Source organism: Triticum dicoccoides, chromosome 2B (assembly GCF_002162155.2).
Source record: "Triticum dicoccoides isolate Atlit2015 ecotype Zavitan chromosome 2B, WEW_v2.0, whole genome shotgun sequence".
In the NCBI taxonomy this organism is placed as follows: Eukaryota; Viridiplantae; Streptophyta; class Magnoliopsida; order Poales; family Poaceae; genus Triticum; species Triticum dicoccoides.
In genome coordinates this window covers 410,685,531-410,698,840 of record NC_041383.1, presented here as the reverse complement: position 1 = coordinate 410,698,840, position 13,310 = coordinate 410,685,531, and positions in this window count along the sequence as shown.

The window sequence follows — 13,310 nt, the reverse complement described above, 5'->3', positions numbered from 1 at the left end:
CGTTCATCGTCCCGCCGCCGTGCCGCCCGTCACCGGCTTCCCCGTCGCCAAAAACCCCCTCGACGGAGCTCGCGGAGCTCGCCAGAGCTCTCTCCGGCCGGATCCACTCGGGGTGGATCAGATCCACCCACGCGTCCAACCAACCGGCTCCCCCGATCCCGGATCTCCTCGTCCCACTCGACCGCGTCCAGTTTCGGAGGTTGAAATACCACTAAGTCCCCGAATTTTTTTACATTATCATGCCATGTTCATCGCATCATATCTCTGCATCCGTAGCTTCATTTTGTGCGTGTAATATGTCAAATTGTTCGCCTCAACGAGTACTTCATTTCGTTCCATTGCATCATGTTCATTTGAGTTCATCTTGATGCCTGAATCATCGTTGCAAGAGTGCATCATGCTGTTGTCTGCTGTCTGTTAACAGAACATGCTCATTTGTCATTTTTGCCATGTTTGATGTGTGCATCCTATGAGGTTGATGTCTACATGTGTTTTGATCTATGCCATGTCTTCTTTACAGAGGTGCTTACCATGTATTTTTGTGATCAATGTGGTGACTAGCACAAGCATATAAACTAGGCTTCATAATGTTGCTGATTTTAGTCTCTGTTCTGCTGTTATTTTGATGCCATGTAAACATGTTGCTACAGAGAGATCCATGCATATTTTGAGATACTTCAGTAAGGATGTTTTGAACATATGGTTATGCTCTATCCATACCTGCCCTTGGTTGCAATTATGGAGTAGTCTAGGATGTCATTTTCGTGCTCTACTTTTGCTTCAAAATGTTTCCTGACAGATTGTTTACATGTTATTCAATTTTGCCAAGGTTGTTATAGTTGATCCTTGCATGCTATGAACTTGTTCTTGCCTTGGTTTGTTTCACAAACATGTCTTCTTGCTGATGCTATGCTTATCTTGTCATGCAATGACTTGTGGTGAGTGAATCGAGCTTGTTAAGTAGTGTACTCGCTGTTGCTGTTTTGCTAGGCTGAATCTGTTATTTCGTGATGCTATGTAAACCTGCTGCTACAAGTCATTCTATGCATAATCTGGAGATGTTCACTAAGGGTGTTTTTTTCTACATGTCATGCTCTATCCATTCATGCCCCTGGTTGCATTTATAGCCTGCTGTAACTTGTTGTTTCCTTGCTCCAAAGTTGCTACATAATGTTGCTGTCAGCCTGTTAACATTAAGTTCAGTTGTTTCCATGCTTGTGGTTAGTGATCCATGTACCCTATGAACTTGCTATTGCCATGCTTAGCTTCAAAAACATTTCTTATTACTGTTGGTTGCCTTTCCATGCCATGTATTGCTCTGTGGTGAGTGGTACAAGCTCATCAACATGCCTTCATAATTATGTTCCTACCATGTATGAATCTGTATTATAACTTGCTATGTTTACGTGGGTGCCATCATATCTTCTGATCCTTTTTGGCTCATGGTCAGTAAGGGACTTTTGTTCTATGGTTTTAGTAGATTGATTCCATGCCTTTGTTTGTCATGATAAGTTCTTGTAACATGTTGTTTGAAAGCTCTAAACATTGCAACCTGATGTTATTTTCTGCAAAGGCTGAACTGTTATTATTTGCAATCTTGCCATGTGTGTTTGAGCATGTTCTAGTGATTTCTGGAGATAGCTCAGTGTTCATGTTTTGTTATGCTTTACCTGTACATCATGCCCATGCCTTTTGTTTTCTTGTTGGGGTGCTGTAGCATGTTGTTTTGATGCTTGCAATATGCCTAGTTGCTGTTTTGTACAGATTGTTGCTATAACTTGTTTAGTGAGTGTGTGTTGAACCGTTGCTCCGTTTTGAGTGTGCTCTATATGAAACTTGCTTGATTTTACATGTAGTTTCATATTATCATGTTGCATCCTTGTTTTGAGGTGTTTGCTTGATGTTTGGGTGCATTTTGCATCAATGCCATGTTTAACTTGTTTTGCTCATATCTTCTAGGCCGTAGCTCTGAACTAAATGAACTTTATATGTAACTTGACTAGAATTTCGTGTAGATCCTCTTAGTGCTCTTTAACTTGCTGTTTAACAACTTCAACTTAATGTTTGTTCATATATGGACTAATTTCGAAATTTGCATATGACGACTTACCGGAATTGTTATATGTTGTTCCCGGCCTCATTTAAACTTGCCTTGATGTGTTGCTCTTGTATGCATCATCTCTTGCCATGAGTAGCTTCATGTAGCTTTGTCATGCATCATGCTTGTGTGTGCATCATGCCTTGTTCATGTGCGGTGTGTTTACTATGTTGTGTGCTTCTTCTCGATAGTTCTCGTTTCGTTGCGATCGTGAAGATTCATTTGTCTACGCTTGGTTCGCCTTCGTGGCTTCATCCGTTCATCTTCTTCATGGACTCATTCTTATTCCTTGCGGGATTTCAGGCAAGATGTCTGCTACCCTGGATCTCACTACTATCATTGCTATGCTAGTTGCTTCGTTCTATCGCTATGCTGCGCTACCTATCATTTACTCTTCAAGCCATCCCAAATTGCCATGAACCTCTAACCTTTGACACCCTTCCTAGCAAACCATTGCTTGGCTATGTTACCACTTTGCTCAGCCCTCTTATAGCGTTGCTAGTTGCAGGTGAAGTTGAAGATTGCTCCATGGTGGACAGGATTTTGTTGGGATATCACAATATCTCTTATATTATTATTAATGCATCTATATACTTGGTAAAGGGTGGAAGGCTCGGCCTTATGCCTGGTGTTTTGTTCCACTCTTGCCGCCCCTAGTTTCCGTCATACCGGTGTTATGTTCCTGGATTTTGCGTTCCTTACGCGGTTGGGTGATTTATGGGACCCCCTTGATAGTTCGGTTTGAGTAAAACTCCTCCAGCAAGGCCCAACATTGGTTTTACCATTTGCCTCACCACCACCTACTTTTCCCTTGGGAGTCGCTCTCTCGAGGGTCATCTTTATTTTAGCCCCCCCCCCCCGGCCAGTGCTTGTCTAAGTGTTGGTCCGAACCGAGCAGCCTGCGGGGCCACCTCGGGGCAACTCGAGGGCTGGTTTTACTCGTAGCTTGACTTATCCGGTGTTGCCCTGAGAACGAGATATGTGCAGCTCCTATCGGGATTGTCGGTGTATCGGGTGGCTTTGCTGGTCTTGTTTTACCATTGTCGAAATGTCTTGTAAACCGGGATTCCGAGTCTAATCGGGTCTTCCTGGGAGAAGGTATATCCTTCGTTGATCGCGAGAGCTTATCATGGGCTAAGTTGGGACACCCCTGCAGGGTATAATCTTTCGAAATCCGTGCCTGTGGTTATAGGCAGATGGGAATTTGTTAATGTTCGGTTGTAGATAACTTGACACCAGATCCAAATTAAAATGCATCAACCGTGTGTGTAGCCGTGATGGTCTCTTTTCGGTGGAGTTCGGGAAGTGAACACGGTTTTGGGTTATGTTTGACGTAAGTAGGAGTTCAGGATCACTTCTTGATCATTGCTAGTTTCACGACCATTCCTTTTGCTCTCTTCTCGCTCTTATTTGCGTATGTTAGCCACCATATATGCTTAGTCGCTGCTGCAGCCTCACCACTTTACCCCTTCCTTTCCCTTTAAGCTTTGCTAGTCTTGATACCCATGGTAATGGGATTGCTGAGTCCTCGTGGCTCACAGATTACTACAACAACAGTTGTAGGTACAGGTTTATGTGATGTTCATGACACGAGAGCGATGCTTGCTTGTTTGGAGTTCTTCTTCTGCTTCTTCTTCGATCAGGGGATAGGTTCCAGGTCGGCAGCCTGGGCTAGCAGGGTGGATGTCGTTCGAGTTTCTGTTTGTGTTTCATCCGTAGTCGGATGTTGATCTTATGTATGATGATGTTGTATTCGTGTGGCATTGTATGCCTCTTGTATTTATCCCCATCTATTATGTAATGTTGATGTAATGATATCCACCTTGCAAAAGCGTTTCAATATGCGAGTCTATCCTTGGTGGGACCTTCGAGTTCCTTTTGGATAGGGTCGCATATTGGGTGTGACAGTCCTGCTTGATTGATATTGATGATGTGGGTATTACAAGAGTAGATCTACCACGAGATCAAGGAGGCTAAACCCTAGAAGCTAGCCTATGGTATGATTGTTGTTCGTCCTTTAGACTAAAGCCATCCAGTTTATATAGACACCGGAGAGGGCTAGGGTTACACAGAGTCGGTTACAATGGTAGGAGATCTACATATCCGTATTGCCAAGCTTGCCTTCCACGCCAAGGAAAGTCCCATCCGGACACGGGACGAAGTCTTCAATCTTGTATCTTCATAGTCTTGGAGTCCGGCCGATGATGATAGTTCGGCTATCCGGACACCCCCTAGTCCAGGACTCCCTCAGTAGCCCCTGAACCAGGCTTCAATGATGACGAGTCCGGCGCGCATATTTTCTTCAGCGTTGCAAGGCGGGTTCCTTCTCCGAATAATTTATATAAGATTGTGAACACCAGGATAGTGTCCGGCTCTGCAAAATAAATTCCACATACCACCGTAGAGAGAATAATATTTACACAAGTTCAATCTGCTGACGTATTTTGTGGCGTGACGTCACACCACTACCAAGCCTTTACCCGAATTGTTTTTATTGTACCACCTCAGCACGTTTAGCGAAGCGGTTTCCTTGGCACGTCTTGTCAAAGCAAAGATCGTGTTCCCCTTATCCCAGGATTCCCATTAATACGGACGTGGGTAAGCCAACCGCGCCCGTTGCCACGCCCCCTCCATCGAAGGCGGGTTCCAAACGGTCACGGGGACGACTCTTGGTATTCTTCCTCTTTATAATGAGAGCAAGGCCCGTTCTTTTTCTTCAACCCTCAATCAAACCCGCCCCTCGCCCCGAGTTCCAACACCCAAGGCTCCAGATTCGGGTACTTTCGACCTTCGACGATGTCCGGCTCCGACCTACGAGGACGGTGGATGCCCTCCTCCGTCACGGAAGAGGACGTGCTCAAGCTGAGAGGCGCCAGGTACTTAACCTACGAGATCTCGCATAGGTTGCCCGCCCAAGGGCAAGTTATTCCTACTCCCGAGCCCGGCAAGAGTGTTGTGTTCGTGTCTCACCTCCGTCGGGGTTTAGGCTTCCCAATGGATCCCTTCGTGAGGGGGCTCATGTTTTATTATGGGTTGGAATTTCACGACTTGGCTCCGGAGTCCATCCTCCACATCTCATAATTCATTGTCGTCTGCGAAGCCTTCCTCCGCACTACCCCTCACTTCGGCTTGTGGCTAAAAACCTTCAACGTGGAGCCGAAGATGATCGCGGGGCGTCAAGCAGAGTGCGGCGGGGCGGTTATAAACAAGAGGGCCGATGCTCCATGGCCCGAGGGCTTTTTTCAGGAGGAGCTCGGTTTGTGGCAACAAGAGTGGTTCTATATCACCGCTCCCAGGGGCAGCAGGCAGAGGCCGCCACCCGTCTTTCGCTCAGGCCCTACCCAACGGCTGACGTCATGGGTCAACAAAGGGCTTGACTGGGGGCCGTCCAAAGATGTACCCCTATTGTAGGGCCGGATTCGAGACCTCCAGGAAGGGGAGATCAATCTGGTCGTAGTGACACAGGTTATGGTAATTCGGCGCCTTCTGCCCTGCAAACATCGCCCCCTCCATCTGTGGGAATTTAATCCGGAGGGACCACGAGCTCTCCAACACTTCATGGGTTTGACACCCGTGGAGATGTACGAATTGTTCTTCGGATCACAAGAGATGCGTCCGGACATGACCGAGGACGCTGGCCTAAGCTGCAATCGCCCGGATACTCAAGTAAGTAGCCCTATGTCTGGACACATTGTCCATTTATTCATCATGGGTTTGCCTTTTAACCAGCTATCCCTTGAACAGAAGTGGATAGCGCAAGCAAAATTGATACGGTGTCCGGCCCCCCTCCCTGAGACCACGCCGGATCCCGTGTTAATTAAAATGTTGCAGGTTGCACCTTCGGAGGAGGGCAAAGGGGAGCACAGGGAAACTACCATCTCTGCCAAGGAGGCTTGCAGTAAGGGGGGAATTGAGGGTCCCTCCCTCCAGGGGGAGAAGAGGACCACTTCCGAAGACCCGGAGGCCAAGGCCTCAAAGCGGGGAAGGAAATTACCGGAAGGTCCCGTGCCGGGAAGAGCCCCGGCCGCACAGTCTCCCCAAAGGAATCAGCCCTCCAGCGAGCCGTAAGTAAAAAAAGGGGGGGTTTTGTAATAGGGGACATCCCTACTTTATTTCTAAGGTTAACCAAAGTTTTCACCTTGTAGTTCGTATCTCAGCCCTTCTCAGCAGAGCTCATCTTCGGGGGACCTTCATCCGGAGATGATGGAGAGCGAAACGCCTCCATCTGCCGCCCTGTCAGGCGGGGCGTACGACCCTGAGGTGTCGTCACGGAGGGTCTCCCCAAGTCCGGCGGGGCCGAGGAATTCAGCACCCACTGGAGTACGGCCGGTGGAGCTGCAGGATCTGCTCGAGAGGGCGTCTATCTTAGAAGATCACCGCACATTGATGAGTACGGTGATTGAAAGGATCTCATCCGCCAAGAGCGGGTTGTATGAGGCCGTCGGAAGTTTACTGACGGGGTTTGAGGTATGCAAAAAATGATATACCTTTTGACAGTTTTGCACATGGAGTGCGCCCTGTATAGATAGTAGCCCCTGAGACTTGGTATGCTGTCGAAAGTGACAGCGTGCCGAGGATCATTATCTCAGTTATAGAATGTTGCCTTTCCCATGCAGGTGGTGGAACATTCGGTGGCCAGCCGAACTGATGGAGCTGCCGAGCTGAAGCGGCAACTCGACGTTGCGGATGCAGACATCACGCTGGTCAATAAACGATTTGACGAGTCACAAGGTAAATGGTTGCTCCGCGGTCACCGAGTAAGGGAGCTGATGCTCGTTTCTTACAATATGTATGCTTGATGCAGATGGTGCCGCTGCTGTGGAAGACCTTCGAGCAGAGCTTGCTCAAGCCAAGGAGCAAGCCAGGAAAAGTGATGCGGCTGCCTCGAAGGCAGCAGAAGAGCTAAAAGCCGAAAAGACTGTTCATTGCCGAAGCAAGGAGGAGATGGCCGGAATGGCCGTGAGATTAAAAGATGCTACCGACCGCTATGAGGTTCTTGGAAGAGAACGCCGAGCGGAGCAAGAAGACCTGAAGAAAGCCGTCGCCGAAGCCAAGGATGCCCGTAGTGCGATGCGGGCTATGAAGGAGGAACTGCGTCAGGCCGGAGACATTGCGGCTGGAAAGCCCTTTCTGCTGCGTAGGAAGTTCACGGATCCGAAGTATGCTGAGTTGGGCCAATTGTGTGGTGCGGAGGATCCTTATCTGGATTTGGCGGCGAGTGCGGCGGACGCAGTCGTGCACTTCCGAAGCCAGAAGGATCACGAAATGGAAGAGCTTTTCTAGTCTCAATTCCATAGTCCGGAGCGTCCACTTCCGTTGACTGATCGGTTGGCGGAGTGGGCTGAGCTGAATAGGCTGTCCGGACTTGCCATGACAGATGTGGTGGCTCATCTGTGGCCAGAAAGGCCCAAGCTGGAGAGTTATTTTGGCTTGTTGCAGCAATTCCTTGGGGCGGTGCTGCATATTAAGGCGATGCAGTGGTCGGCATGCATAGAGGGTGCACGGATGGCTCTTGCCCGTGTTAAGACATACTGGGCGGAGATGGATGCCACCGCTGTTGCATGCGGGGTTCGGACAAAGGCCGATTACCCGCCGAGCACTATTTTGAGGAAGTCCTGCAGGGCGCTCATTTAATAGAGTCGCAGTGCTCGAAAGATGTTATGTTCAAATGACGTGTATGATTTGTGATATCATGTTTATAATGCAACAGCTTTTTATACTTGTGCGTTCAAGTATTGAACTATCTCCTGTGCGACCGTATATGTATGTATAACCTGAAAGATGACAGTCTTTGGCTTCAGCCCCCACGCACATGGTGCGGGGTGTTTGCAAAAGAAAAGCGCTTTTTGACACTTAATCCAACATCTTGGTCCTTTGAAGGAGCTGATAGCGTAGCAAACTAGGCAACCGGACTACAATGCTTTATCACTTTCACTTAGCCATAGGAGCTCGAAGGTGGGGCTACTATATAGCCCTTAGAGGCACCGCGCTTCTCCGAACTCGGGGCGCGTATGTGCCTGACCGGGAAACGGTCCTTCGTCAAAGCGGAGGAATTCTAAACAATCCAGTAGTTGATTGAGTGGTTGACCAGTCTCTCGCTATATCATGACAGTCAGTTTTCGGCTTTCTCTACTGAGGTGCTCGCCCGGCCGAACCGGGGGACAATCGCAGTAGTTCTCCTTGTGCCGCGTTAGCCGATGGAGCGGAACGCAAGGCAGCAAAACACAGGAGCCGGGCAAACCCAACATTTGACCAAAGACATGATTCGGAGCTGATGCATATAAGGCCTAACTCGAGACGCTGAACACTCCCTGAGGTATTCGGTCTTTATGATACCGGGCAGAACAATGCCCGAAGCCCCTAGTGTCCAGGTACGGGCGAGAACTTCTGACGCGGCCGATGCCAAAACGCCAGCCTCCTCCTCGGTTATGGTAAGAAACCGGGGGGATGTGTATCAACAAGAGACAGTAAGAAAGGTTTACGCAGGGTCTTAATCTAAAAAGAATCCTTGTAACGGGCCCCTGCTGCACGTCTACGCATGTGTCTCCGTTGTGCTGTATCCTGGACGGGTGTAGCACGTGCTTCATCTGTAAAGGAGAAGAACTTAGTTTGTAAAAATATCGTGCAAAAGATGTATTTAAAATAAAGTATGATAAAGTTGAGCTTTATTGGCTCTCATTGTTTATACGTGCAGCCCCTTGTAAAGAGGTATGCGGCGGGGAAGCCCCTTGTTTATTTATGCCGGACTCGCCTAGCCGTGTCCGAGGTATGAATGATCTGTTTTTAGGGGTTTTGACCAGCAAGGTCGGATTAGTGTGCGGCTGTCAGTGCAGTCTCACGTTTTCCGTGGTCGAGGAACACTCAAATTTACCCTTTACTGAGATTATCCCGCGTGAACCAGACATTTTAAGCATAAGAGACGCGTAATGCGGTATTGTGTTAAAGCGGGCGAATGCTTCGCGTCCCAGTAGTGCTTGATTGCTACTTTTGAATGGGGCGATATGGAAAATGAGCTTTTCGCGAGGGAGGTTGTCGGATGAACCGAACACGACCTTTAGTAGTACAGAGCCTGTACATTTGGCGTAAAGGCCAGGCATCACTCCTTTGAAGGAAGTGCTGCTATGGTGAATTTAGGTAGGGTCTATCCCCATTCTACGGACAGTGTCCTGGTATAGCAGGTGCCGCACTATGTTTCCGTGTTATCACTTGAAGTGAGTTCACTGTTTTGACTTCTAATGGGAAAGTCTTCTATTTTTCGACGTGCTGTTTGTGGGGTTCATCGTCGTCTTCGCTTGCTGTGTCGAGCCCCTTGTGTTCGGCGTTAAGTCGGCCGGACTGCTTGAAGACCCAACAATCTCTGTGGGTATGGTTTGCAGGCTTCCCGGGGGTACTATGTATTTGACATATCCTATCCAAAATTTTGTTTACGTTGGATAGCTCGTCACTGTTGTCCTTGAGGGGCAGTGTTTTATTATTCGGCCGAGAGCTTTTGAATCCAGCGTTGACCGCCGTGCTATTTGGGCCATTTTCCTTATGCCGGCGCTGATCTTTTCTGCGTCGTGATTTCCCATTTCCATCCCTGACTTCGGATGTACTCGGGTCGTTGGTGCTGCATCTAGCCAGCCAGCTGTCTTCCCCCGCGCAAAAGCGGGTCATGAGGCTTGTTAGTGCGGCCATTGTTCTTGATTTTTCTTGGCCGAGGTGTCTGGTGAGCCATTCATCTCGGACGTTATGCTTAAAGGCTGCTAAGGCCTCGGCATCCGAACAGTCGACTATTTGGTTCTTTTTGGTGAGGAACCTATTCCAGAATTTGCGTGCTAACTCTCCGGGCTGTTGAGTTATGTGACTTAGATCGTCTGCATCCGGAGGGCGGACATAAGTCCCCTGAAAATTTGCTCGAAACGCATCCTCGAGCTCTTCCCAACTTCCAATGGTGTTTTCCGGGAGGCTCTTGAGCCAATGCCAAGCTGGCCCTTTGAGCTTGAGGGGTAAGTATTTTATGGCATGGAGGTCGTCTCCTCTGGCCATATGTATGTGTAGAATATAATCCTCAATCCAGACTCCGGGGTCTGTTGTTCCATCATATGCCTCTATGTTTACGGGTTTGAATCCCGCTGGAAATTCATGATCCAGTACCTCATCGGTGAAACATAGTGGGTGTGCGGCGCCCCTGTATTTGGGTGTGCCGTTGTCTTCAAACACTCGGCGGGTTGTGTTGCTTCCTAGAGTCTTCTTTTTTGGCCCATAGATGGACCTGACCGGGTCATCCTTTTTGCGAGGATCCTTATGTGGATCGTGTGACGGCTTGTGTGTGGAGCCCCTTGCCGCTCTTAGCCTGTCATCTGGTCGTCTATCCGGCCAGGCGGCCTCTTTCTTTTTTGACTGTGGGGGCTCTACGGCCTCCTCGTCAAATTCGGGCAACAACTTGCGCTTCGGTAGCTCTTTGCCTGGTGACTATTGCCATATTTATCTGCGGTATTGAATACTTTGCTCTCATTCTGAGTGCGTCCTCCGCTGTTTTGAGCTTCCGCTTTTGCTTCTTCAAACTTCTTGCAGTGGCGACAAGCCTTTTATGAAGGTTCTTATGCTCCGGTGATGTGTCCGGCGCGAGATCATCTGGACTGTTGTTTTCACCGGGGATGGGTTGCTTGTCCAATTCATCCTGTTCGGATGGTTGCTTGGTGGCATGTTCGTCGTCCGCTGCTTCACCCTGCTCTAAGGCCGGGTTAGTATGGGTGCGGTTGTTATCGAGGCGGGACTTCGGCCGCGCTTGCGTCGCTGTTTTGGTTGTTTGTCGGGGGAGTTGTCCTTCGCCACGTCCCGCTGTTCCTTGTTATCGCTTCCTTTTGGCGCATCCACCATGTATACGTCGTGAGTTGAGGTGGCTTTCCAGTGCCCAGTAGGCGCTGGTTCTTGGTCGTCTCCGGCATCATCGTCCATACCGTCGATGTCTTCGGAGTCGAAGTCTAGCATGTCGGTTAGATCGTCGACAGTGGCTACTAAGTGGGTGGTGGGTGGGCTTTGAATTTCTTCGTCGTCCGCATCCCAATCGTCCTGACCGCAGTCTGGCCAGGGCTCTCCTGATAACGAGAGAAACTTTAGCGAAATCAAGATGTCGCCGAAGGGTGAGTGTTGAAAGATGTCCGCAGCGGTGAACTCCATGATCAGCGCCCAATTGGATTTGATTGGAAGGGGCGCGGGAGGTTCGGAGTCCGGTGAGGAGTCCGGCACCTCGGAGTCACAAGCTTCATGAGGGACAAGGTCAGTGTTCGGCTCTATCGCCGTAGAGGTTGCAGCCCCCGAGGCGGTGTCTAGCCACCCGTCCTAGATCTGCGCAGCCGACTCCGAATTGAAGATCGGAGCGGACTCGTGTGCGGCCTCCAGGGTACTGTCCGGCTGCAGAGCTAAATCATGCCCGTCGTGACAGTGCGGTGCGCTTGGCTGTGGCTCGAATCCATCGAAGATCAAGTCCCCACGGATGTCAGCCGTGAAGTTCAAACTTCCAAATCTGACCTGATGGCCAGGGGCGTAGCTTTCGATCTGCTCCAGACGGCCAAGTGAATTGGCCCGCAGTGCAAAGCCGCCGAATACGAAGATCTGTCCGGGGAGGAAGGTCCCACCCTGGACTGCGTCGTTGTTGATGATCGAAGAAGCCATCGAGCCTATCGGTGACGACACAGAGGAACTCTCAATGAAAGCACCAATGACGGTGTCAAAACCGGCGGATCTCGGGTAGGGGGTCCCGAACTATGCGTCTAGGCGGATGGTAACAGGAGACAAGGGACACGATGTTTTACCCAGGTTCGGGCCCTCTTGATGGAGGTAAAACCCTACGTCCTGCTTGATTGATATTGATGATGTGGGTATTACAAGAGTAGATCTTCCACAAAATCAAGGAGGCTAAACCCTAGAAGCTACCCTATGGTATGATTGTTGTTCGTCCTTTGGACTAAAGCCATCTGGTTTATATAGACACCGGAGAGGGCTAGGGTTACACAGAGTCGGTTACAATGGTAGGAGATCTACATATCCGTATTGCCAAGCTTGCCTTCCACGCCAAGGAAAGTCCCATCCGGACACGGGACGAAAGTCTTCAATCTTGTATCTTCATAGTCTTGGAGTCCGGCCGATGGTGATAGTTCGGCTATCCGGACACCCCCTAGTCCAGGACTCCCTCAATCTCGATTAGGGAAATGAATATATTGTTCTATTGTTATTCTTATGAAGTTGAACTATCTATATGTTGTACTGTGTTGTTTTCCAGTAGCTATCGTACTGTGATGTTAAAATGTATTTATGTGCCTGATATGAAATTGGCAAACAACTGTTCGATATGAAATGTGAATTTGCGTAATACTGGAATTATTAATTGTAAACTAATAAACCTGCGAAATGGGTCATGGAACTTTGCAAACGGTTCTTGAAGTAAAAGCAGTTGTGATGGATAGGCCAATGCCACACAATTTTCGTCATCAAATCGTGTGTGATGTAGTTGATAAAAGCAAACGGTTAACCAAGGCAGAGCGTGTGTGATAGTTACAAGTATCACACACGAGCCTATACATAAACATGTGCGGGATGTACATACGAACAAAAACGTTTTCCCTGGGTTGACTGTGTGGTTTGTACATACGAACGGAAACATTTTCTCTGGATTGACTATGTGGGAAGTACATACGAACGGATATGTTTTCCCTGGATTCACTGTGTGGGATGTACATGAGAACGAAAATGTTCTCCTTGGATTGACTGTGTGTGATATACATATGAATGGAAATGTTTTTCTGGGATTCACCGTGTGGGATGTACATACGAGCGGAAACAATTGGCTTTCGATGCCTCGCCCGATCGCACATGAGCTCATTTTGCCCTAGCTTGTGTGCCAGGAGGGCCTATCCCCGACGGTTTCTAGGTCATGTGGGAAGGACCCCCCTATCGCCCACACTCACTTGGCGACGGTTCCAAATACCGCCGCGGAAAGGGGTTAAAAACCGTTTGTATAGCACCGACGCGTACCAGTGAGTGACCATGAGCCATCTAGGGGCCACAGAATCAATCGACATCCTACTGTCCATAGGAACCATAGGCCTTTCATGGGCCAAAAGTGGACCGTAATATGGGCCATAAATGGGCCAAATTGGTAACGATCCGTTTATGGGCCCGCACCTTAACAGGTCGTTAATAGGCTAGAGGACATCAAATGCTTAATTCT